The sequence below is a fragment of the Apium graveolens genome, chromosome 10 (genome assembly GCF_009905375.1).
Source record: "Apium graveolens cultivar Ventura chromosome 10, ASM990537v1, whole genome shotgun sequence".
Lineage (NCBI taxonomy): Eukaryota > Viridiplantae > Streptophyta > Magnoliopsida > Apiales > Apiaceae > Apium > Apium graveolens.
Genome location: NC_133656.1, coordinates 189,006,912 through 189,018,042, shown reverse-complemented (window position 1 = coordinate 189,018,042; position 11,131 = coordinate 189,006,912). Strand labels below are relative to the sequence as shown.

The 11,131-nt window shown below is 32.2% G+C and overlaps 1 long non-coding RNA gene across 4 annotated transcripts; it reads right to left on the bottom strand.

The window, feature by feature from the left end:
• Positions 1-1,551: 1,551 nt before the first annotated feature.
• Positions 1,552-9,713, bottom strand: LOC141692819 (uncharacterized). 4 transcript variants are annotated; one of them, XR_012562920.1, is made up of 6 exons: positions 9,583-9,713; positions 8,457-8,702; positions 8,168-8,308; positions 7,980-8,081; positions 6,795-6,881; positions 1,552-1,886 (listed from the first exon to the last, which is right to left on the bottom strand). It is a non-coding gene; the product is annotated as an uncharacterized LOC141692819 (long non-coding RNA). The 4 variants fall into 4 exon arrangements; XR_012562923.1 differs by having other exon boundaries at positions 8,495-8,702; XR_012562922.1 differs by lacking the exon at positions 1,552-1,886 and adding an exon at positions 1,964-2,987.
• Positions 9,714-11,131: the final 1,418 nt, after the last annotated feature.

Below are 11,131 nucleotides of genomic sequence, written 5' to 3'. Positions count from 1 at the left end.
GTAAACCTATATTTGTGTTTATATAGTACACAATTACAAGATAACTTCTAATTGATATGGAATATAATTTTGTCTCCTAAAATATATCAATCAGATTTCTTATACAAGTCTTCTTATCTTCTAACTCTTTCCATGCATATCTTCTTTTGTATTAATCTTGATCTTCTTTCCTGTAAATCAGCTTCCTTCCTTAACTGTTAGTCCTCCCGTACTTAAGTTCTGATATCCATCTTCTGATATTTATCTTCTGATAATCTAAGTTCTGATATCCTTAAGTACTGATTCCAATAAGTAATGATATTTCCTGTTTGTTAAGATCTGAAAACTAAATATGAAACATATTAGACATGACATCTCAAATATATATAACACAAACTGACGAGGTACTAAATAACAACAAAAATTGAACAAAATGGGATATTTTTCATATGCCTCATCCTTTTATAAATAGACCTTGCGGTCTTTGAAAAGTAGAAACGTTACTTTCATAAAAAGCTTGGTTATAGAGTATTCTACATATTATAATTATAGATAAGTAAAAAGTGTAGTTTCATATTTCAGACATTTGAGAAAAACTGTGCATATAAGGATTAAAATAGTACTAATTCTTGCTTTATGCATAAAGAAGATCAATGAGAAAGAGATTAGTCCGGTAAATAGTGATCTAGTGAATGCCAATTAACTCAGATTTACGTCATACATAATCTGTTTATTCGAAATTCATTCAATTTAAATTCCTTGACTACTGAATTATATTAGACTTTCGTTGAACTATCTAATAGTATCCCAAATTTTAAGACAAAATGTGCAAATATTTTGTTTGGTTATGAAGGATATTGATTAATTTTATTTTTAATACTAATTCAAACAAGTTAGGCATTTATAATTATACTACATATCATAAAATAGAGTTAAAAGAAAATCATCCATATTGACAACAAATAATTTTTATTTCAGTTCTATTGATATAAAATAAATAGATACACTAATACTATAATATAATATAATCTAAATAAAGAAGTGTAAAAAGAAAAAATAACAGACTCGAGGTTTAAATTTTATATTCTGAAGTAAAGTTGTAATACAGTGGAAGGAATGTTGAAGATGTGAATTGACACTTAAGAATTTTCCTCCACACTTATACTCTCTGTTCAAATTGTAGTCAATCCATTCACATAATGCTTGTGTGTGACCAGTGGCCAAATGTAACTTATGTTCAAAACATCTCCGAGTCTTGCACCCAACCACAGTTTATATATATTATATTCCCATAGCTCTTGTAGGTCATCTAAAATTTCTTAAAAGTACCCAGTAATTAAATTTAAAACCTTTAGACATTAGTAATTTCATCATTGATCGTTATGTTAATATTATGGTATAACCTTTACTTCACAAGAGCTTGTTTCATATTATTTTCTGTTTAGTTCTTTTTATAAAGTGAATACTGAAGAAAATGTGAAATGCCACTCCATATATATCAAGAATAATATTTCGGCTTGCATCATTTAGTTGTCAAACAATCCAGCGAAACTAATTTTAATGCAATAGTGATTCAAGAAACATAATCATTTGACATAGTAACTGTGACGGCCTCAACCTCGGGGTCAGGAGTTGACGTCACCAACAACAATAATAACAATCATAATTCAGTCCAACTCATTAATAATACATAACTACGACCCCTTTACCAAGACCTTTTCCAGGTTTAAGTATGACTTAGGTTACTCAACTAACACAACCCAAATTACCTTACACAATCCTGACCACTAATTTAATGCAGCAACTCAACAGACCTCATCTGGTCTGAACACAACTACCTCAGAGGAGCCTGACACGAAAGAAGCTGGAACTCTGCCCTGACTACCGCGCAAGAATCTCCTAGGCATCTGCAATACATATAAAATATTCTGCAAGGGTGAACAATTGTTTGCTCAGCAGCACCACTATATGAATAACAAGTAAAACATTTTAAAGTAAAACAGTTATAGGAACAGAATTCATAATTCGTTAGAAAACAAGTAAAACATTTATAAACCGGATATCAAAACTAGCATGCTGTGTAAAACAAAAATCAACAGTCGTGTGCTGTGCATAAATACCAGAGTTCAATTTTAGCATGCTATTTTCATTTTCAAACCTTCAGTTCCATTACAGGAACCATAAAACCATTTGTCCCGTTACGGGGCCCCAAAACCATTTATTCCGTTACTGGAACCTCAATCACTTGTTCCGTTACCGGAACCACAAAATCATATGTCCCCTTACGGGGACCACAAAACTATTCGTTCCGTTATGGGAACCATTAAACCAAAATCAGATATAAAAGTGGATGAATTCTAGGGACAGCTGATCAGTCTATCCTACCACAATTTTTGTTCCGGAACTCAGAGACTAGCTAGGTCTCTGTTATGCTGGACTAAGCGGCCTACCAGTGTGCGCATCCGACTTAGCCACTTACGCAACCACTTGCTGGGCCGTTACCTAATAACGGACCTCTTACGCCACTGACCATCCAATATCTGATTCACGTTTATCCAGTTTCAAAATCACTTTTACCTATCTCTTGTTAAAATCAATTCTGTCACAGCACACTATTCAAAACCACTTTTCCATTTCTAATCACACTTTAGAGATAGGTATTTTCAGAAGTTACTTTTTCCCCAAAACCTCATTTAGTAAAACATATTTAAATACGGGGAATACGTAACTTAAAACGTTCTGTTCCAGTACATAATTTAAATCAACAACTATTCATATATAGTGAACTGTAAAAGATTAGTTCCGGGGTACTTGTCTTGCAGAGCTTTACCACTATTACTGATTGACCCAGGACTAACTTGGACACTCGGCTTTATCGCCTTACTATCAGACTATCCTGGATCCGACTTCAACGTTCAGGTCTTTCTCTTGGAACCTCGCTACGCTTGTCGACTGATCACTAGGTTATCTTTAATTCAACTTCACTTCTGGAGTCCTTCAACTAGAACCTATAGAGCCGAAATACCCTACGTTAGACGTATAGGTATGCCTGACATATCCTCGCTAACAACCTACCCATTCGATATCAATTCCCGACTCGTAACTACACATATTATAATAACACTCACAATAATTAGGGTTCACATTCTCAAAATCAGTTTGGTGTTCATTTTCAGAAAATATACATACTCGTCATTTTTTACGAAATTAGGGTTGTTGGTTTTTGGAAAAACAATTTACCACTACATACAATCAGATTTTGTATAAAACATATATATATGTTTATATATACTCATTCGACAACCCGATAATTACTGGATACGCTCTCGTATTTCCGTAGTTCGATTCCTCGGAAATCGGGCAACACTTCCTTTATTTATCGAACTAACCCGTCGAAGCAATTCGACGTCAATCACAACAATTAGTCATTACAGTTCACAATCCACAATTACAACTCACAATCCAAACCAAATCATAACCCGAACGCCAATACGATTTCTAAGATAATTAACTATGTTTCAATTCGAATATTAATATACGAACTACATTATTTATTTTAAAATATTAGGACTCAGATAACGATTATCACAGTCCACCGTCGGCTCGCCGAGGCTCATCACCGACGGCAGCGAAAATTCGCGGGTGCCCGTATTCGTCGAGTTTCCATCACAAATTTTCACTGATAATTATTAATTCCTCACACACATTTCAATTAATATCACTAAAATATTCAATAAAATTTCTGCAGAAAATTTTTAAAATCCAATATAATACACGCACAACAGGGCAATAGTACACGCGCAAAACAAATAAATAGGGACACGCGGTCGCCTCACCGGACAGAGCCGGCGTCAACCGGAAAGTAGGAAAAATCAGGAAGCAAGGACAAGGAGCCCAGACAACCATGGAAGGAACAGAACCAACAACAAATCGCAACATGTCTCCCGTATTTCCGTAGTTCGATTCCTCGAAAATCAGGCAGCACTTCCTTTATTTATCGAACTAACCCGTCGAAGCAATTCGACGTCAATCACAACAATCAGTCATTACAGTTCGCAATCCACAATTACAACTCACAATCCAAACCAAATCATAACCCGAACGCCAATACGATTTCTAAGATAATTAACTATGTTTCAATTCGAATATTAATATACGAACTACATTATTTATTTTAAAATATTAGGACTCAGATAACGATTATCACAGTCCACCGTCGGCTCGCCGAGGCTCATCGCCGACGGCAGCGAAAATTCGCGGGTGCCCGTATTCGTCGAGTTTCCATCACAAATTTTCACCGATAATTATTAATTCCTCACACACATTTCAATTAATATCACTAAAATATTCAATAAAATTTCTGCAGAAAATTTTTAAAATCCAATATAATACACGCACAACAGGGCAACAGTACACGCGCAAAACAAATAAATAGGGACACGCGGTCGCCTCGCCGGACAGAGCCGGTGGCAACCGGAAAGTAGGAAAAATCAGGAAGCAAGGACAAGGAGCCCAGACAACCATGGAAGGAACAGAACCAACAACAAATCGCAACATGTCTATATACACGCATATATATATATATATATATATATATATATATATATATATATATATATATATATATATATATATATATATATATATATATACGCGATTTAGCAAGAACCAAGAGCCACCAGAAAGAAAACAGAGATGGTGGTCGGAAAAGCAGAAACCGGCGGCACACTTACCGTGAACACAGGCCATGGAGACGGAAGAATAGGAGATACAGGGAAACAAAAAAAGAAGAATGGAAGAGAAGAGGTTAGGGAGAAGAGAGAGACCGAGATAGAAGAGCAAAAAGATGAGAGAGTTCAATGTTTATCCCGGAATTAAAACTAACACCAACCCTATTGCCAAACACGAGCCGCGTGTCCAATTATTAGGACACGTGTCTCGTTATCCTCGCTTACAAGCCCGATTACGAGCTATTATAGTCTTTCCAACGCGTAGGGTTACAAAATTTTATTAATCGAAATGATATCGAAATATTATTAAAATTCCCTAAATATTCTGAAACTAATAAAACATAAATTCCGTAATTTATAGAATGTTTTTAAATCACACGACATACCCGAAATTTACGACTAACGAACAGAGTTGCAATTAAAATAAATTCAAGAAATTACGAAAACATTCTTAAAATATTATAATTATCCTGAAGTTAATAAAAACGTAAATTTTGTAATTTTAAAAATAATTTCTGAAACGTAATTAATAATCGCTTTTGTCAATTAAACGAATCGACGCGCGGGTGAAACTAACTCCGAAAATTCCCAAAATAATTTTAAAATTCTCAGAATAATACGAACTTAATAAAATGTAAGTTTCATAATTTTTGAAGATTTTCATAATTAAATATGGATTTTACCATTAAACACACTCAGAAAATCATCTAAAAATAAACAATTAATGAAATATTGATTTCTCAATTTTATAAAGTCCTAAAAATAATTATTGAAATTATAAAGTCATAAAAACAAGTTTAGAGACAATCCAAGTATTTATGGAAATAAAACTATAATAACACCATTTTTAACAACGATACAAAATCATACAATTCATTAATTAACCACACAATTCAATTCCATACACACTAGTAATCACATACACATAGTGACAGAGTAATAACCCACTGATTGAACCCACACAAACATTTTATTTAATTATTTATTCCATAATTACACATTTAAATAATAAATAAAATATACGGGTCGTTATAGTAACAGGTTTTTAAACATACAAACTATATGTGAAAACGCAGAGAAATTTGAGGGCTTTGATAAATACCATTCCCAGCATCCTTTTATTTTTCATCATCCTAAAGGACGGATGTGCATGTCATTTAAAATACCCTCTCTTGTCTCGAAATTGTGATGAGTGTTAACAAAGGTTTTGCCACCTATGTATTGCAACTTGCAAGCATAATGGTATATTAAAATTTACATCTGGACGATCGAAACGGAAACTTAACAAAAGACCTAGAACATTAATATTGTAATCTTCTTTGTAATTGTACATATGATGTATATTAAACCAACAATTTATACATAATTAATAGTGTAGGATCATTAACAATTCAGGTTATAAATATTTCCAAGAACCGCACTGAAATAAAGTCTTCGATGTTCTTTGGACCTCATTTAAGTAGCCAAAACATTATAATCCACAGAGGAGCAAGTAAAATTAGTTGACTTATTTTGGAAAAAGTGAAGTGTTAGAAGTCCCAAAATTTGAACACCAGAAACTTTTTTATGATATAGTCGTTTATAATATGTTAAACTCATTTAACTGATTTAACCAACAAAACATCTTCCTTGTTTTGCTGGTAAAAAGTTAACGAAATTTATAAGTTTCTGTAAACTTACGCTGGAAGGTTTTGGGCAATTTAACGGTGGTTTGTGACTTTGAGCTAAGTCAATATGAGCATGATATAAAACCTTTATTTTTTATAATTCACATGATCCTAATCAGCTAACATGTTTGAGGTAAAAAAAGCACAGGTGTTAATGCGCTACTTTTTTTGGCTATATTCATAATATTTCAGGTCTTCTGGATTGTTTCTAAACAAAAAACCCTCAGGTAACAATTCAATTATGATTATTGGTTATTTTAAAATGCCAAGACTTTTTATATAATTTAGTTCATGTGAATTGATAAAACCCTAATGGCATATATCAAGCAATCCCAATACCAACCAAATACTTTAAGTGTTGCAGTTGTGCGGTAAAATTAAATGACACAAGAAGAAGAAGCTGATATCATACAATTACCTGGAAAGCGTGCAGAATTCGTTTGGCATCCACACCGACTCAGTAACCCAACTCCATCTGCACGTCTCGATCCTAAACTTTTTCATTCTCCAAGTCCAAACATAAAACCATGATAGCCGGTTAGTAAAATAGCTAAGTAAATATGAGCCAATGACTCCTCTATATATCTTCAGCTGTCCAGACATCAGATTATTTGTGGAAAAAATTCGCATCAACATAACCAAAATAACTGCACATTTGTTACGCTGCTTAAATAGTTAATGATAATATAACAGATAAATACGAGATTTAGCTTGAATTGTTAAGTAAAATTTATCATATGTTACATTATCTCTAGCATGGATACACACATTCATAGAAGTCTTTCATACACTTGCTAATGAGTGTGTTTTGGGAATAATACAGGTTGGCGAACGACATCTCGTCTCTAGAAATGTGTTACCAAGAGGACGTGGTTTAAGAAGTTGAAGCTGAAGGATAACAGAGTGGAACATCCAAAAGCAGAGTCGTGATAGCAAGTAGCGGTAAACTTTCTCTGTAACTGTAACTGCAACAATTTGTTCTTCAGAGGGTTTTTAGAGCTTTAATTTAGTATATTTTTCTTTCTCGATTTCAGTGACGAGATATATCTGAGTTTTAATTAGTAGTTTACTATTTAATTGAGTGAACTATCTTACTTGCGATAACATTTTAGCTGTAGTAACACTAACAATTCTCACATAAAAGACCTGCCATTATTACAAACTGAATCAACTCAAATGCTGTTAGTTTAAAATATACATCTTAATTTGCTACCTTGCGGGCCAGCTTATGATACAAATATCATTGTACAATGATGTACACGAAAAATAATTATAATCTAAGTCTAAATAAAGAGAAAAGTGAGTATTAATTTACAATGTAAGATCTCTAAGCAGTGTGCAGGCAACACCACGATACCAACATTTCATCTCAAACTGTGCCATTTGATCCATAATTGATCTATTCATTCATAATCAATTGTCATTTCATTAAGCCAAAATATTGTTATCCAGGCCAAGCAAAATCATAGAGCCCTAAATGACAACAAACGTATAACAATAAATAGTAAAGACATACAAATAAAAGATTTCGGGATCACAAAGCAAAACCATATAGTAGAAGAAGAAGCGAAATACAAGGAAAATGTGCAGAACATACAATTACCTAGGAGTAAGGCACAATTGAGCTGCTCGACAACACTTACAAGTTCAGCTCACGCTACACAGAAAGTCCTATTGCCATATTTTAATCTTCATTCTGCGTTCACTACATTTATCAAGCTTCCAAGATATTATTCAAGTTTTCCTTAATACAAGAAAATCATTTTAAAGACAATTTCAAAATAATATTACCATTAAATCCGCATAATTTCCATTTCATTCCAAGAAGCCACATTTTGTTTAGAAGTATAACACATTTTACAGGTGGATGCATGAGGCAACATAAACAGATGAAAGCAACACCATCTACAATGATAGCTAGAAAAAATTATCCTGCATATCGTAAGACAAGAAGGCATTCGCTTAACATCATAAAAAAAGTACATCAAGCATGCATAAATCAGGAAACTACTGGAAATATAAGAGCAATAAAAAAACAAAAACTGCCCTACTGGATGAAGGTAAAATGTATTACGCAAACCTGAGCAATAACTAAAATGATTAATACAGATAGTGTACCCAAAGTGACAAGTGACAATCGCCACTCAAATATCATCCCAATATATAAGGACAACCACAATAATAGCGGCAATATCTTGAATGAATATGAAAACTCGATTGCTAAAAACAGCTGTTACAAATATAGTATCATTTGCTAGACGTATGGACAAAGTATCAACACTATTCTCTTCTTCATCAAACCATTCCACTTCATTGCAAAGAAAACCTGGCAGACAGAAATAAATCCACAACAATATACATCAACGATATGATATAAAAACACAACTCATACCATTATGCTCAAAAGAAAGAAACTTCTGATAAATATACACAACACATAACATCCCTATATTCTTGATCATCCCTACTACCTATTTCGTCCATTTGACTTGTAAAAGTTAGTGACATTTATAGGTTTCGGTAAACCTATAGCTTAGAAGCTTTTAGTCCATTTACCATGTCTGACTCACATAATTCTATTCAAGTAACATGTGTAAGGAAAGATAGGTTTAAGTAGTACTGCGTTCCTTGTTTAGCTCTATGCATGTATTAATTCAGTCCTTCCACATTTCTAGACATAAAATCATAATTCATAATTCATGTTTATTATATAAAGGAGCTTGTTCAAGTCTAAGAGATACCTATGTGATTGGTTGTGGAAAGGAAATAGAATACTCATCTACGTTTGTGAATACATAGAAGACACTTTGCATTCCTTCTCATCATTCATCATCTACTTTCACTTGAAAAACGTACTTGTACAAAACACTCAAGATTTGGCAAAAAAATAAGCCTTTACTGTATTTTTGGGTGTCTGTACCTATAGTAACAAACTAGACTTATATCACGAGCAACATAATTCCTGAAAAATATTAACTATACAACTATACATAGATGCTCAAAGTATTACATAGCCTGAAAAATTATCAAAACCATACTACTCCGAGATTCAGATATCCAAAGCACATAACAATAAGAGTGGATGCATACTAATTGCATCCAATATATAGATACAATATCAAATTCAAATAAATTTATCAAGCCCCAAATTATATAAGTTATGAAATCGATCAATATCAAAGGTATACTTTAAGTGTCTCAATTACCCGGCGAAATTAAACGGGAGATTAAGAAGTCAAATCATGCTATGCAACTCAGACTTACGGCACATAGAAAGTCACAACACTGATTTCTATTCGACTTAGGCTCAGACTAAAATGGAAAAATACCTCTTTTTTTATACTTTCTGACAAAAATACCTCTTTTTAAAAATTTGGCAAAAAATACTCGCCTAATACGCATTTTTCAGTTGGTTATTACTAATACGCATTTTAAAAATGGGTAATTTGTATAAAAAAAAGTTGGAAAAAAATAAAAATTAAAAATTAAAAGAGAGATACGCTTTTACATAATGCGTATCACCCATTTGATTCTGGTGATACGCATTTTTTGCTTTTTTTATTTTTTTAATTTTTTTTATATAATACCCATTTTTCAGATGCGTAATATATTTACCCATTTCTAAAATGCGTATTAGAAGGGTATTTTTGGCCATAAACTCCAAAAAGTCGTATTCTTGTTACAACTTCTAAATAAAGAGGTATTTTTGGTCATCACCCACTAAAGTGCTATATTGTATTAGAATTGGTAGGGGCAATTCTATCTTTTTACCCTAATAAAATGTCTCGTCATTTTTTTGAAATTAAAGTGTCTCAAAATTGGCCCATGTTGGGCTATTAATTTCTTGTTACAACTTCTAAAAAAAGAGGTATTTTTGGCCATCACCCACTAAAGTGCTATACTGTATTAGAATTGGTAGGGGCAACTCTGTCTTTTTACCCTAATAAAATGTCTCATCATTTTTTTGGAATTAAAATGTCTCAAAATTGGCCCATGTTGAATTGGTAGGGGCAACTCTGTCTTTTTACCCTAATAAAATGTCTCATCATTTTTTTGAAATTAAAATGTCTCAAAATTGGCCCATGTTAGGCTGTTAATAATATAATAAATAATAGATAATAGATAGATAAGTGGATAATTTTATCAAAAACCTTTTGAAGTTGAAAATTTTGTTAAGTGATTTACAAGTCATAAGTGGATAAATACTTATAAATAAGTGGATAATTTTATCAAAAGCCTTTTAAATTTTGTTTATGTCAAACGGGCAGGTAGAGCTTGAAAATTCACTCATTGAATAAGTAAACAATCAAATTGGATTTTTGATGATAAATTTACAAAGTTAAACTTAAAAGGATAAATACTTATAAATTACATAAGTGTTTGGATAATTTTTTCAAAAGCCTTTTGAAGCTGAAAATTTTGTTTATGTCAGCAGTTTTGATGATAAATTTACAAAGTAAAACGAAGGGATTGGTGTTACAGATATATAGTACTCGTTCGGGAAGATATATTGTGACCATTTGAGAAATTTTAAAATAACTAAATTATGAATTAAAATAAATAATTGATTTACAAGTGATAAATAGATAAATACTTATAAGTTACATAAGTGTTTGGATAATTTTACTTAAAAGTCAGAATTTTTTCTACTTAAATAAATTAAAAAAATTATTTTTGAATATAATTATCTTAATTTGTGAATTTAAAATTAGAAGAACATTTAAAAACATATATTTTAAAAATAAAATTAATAAA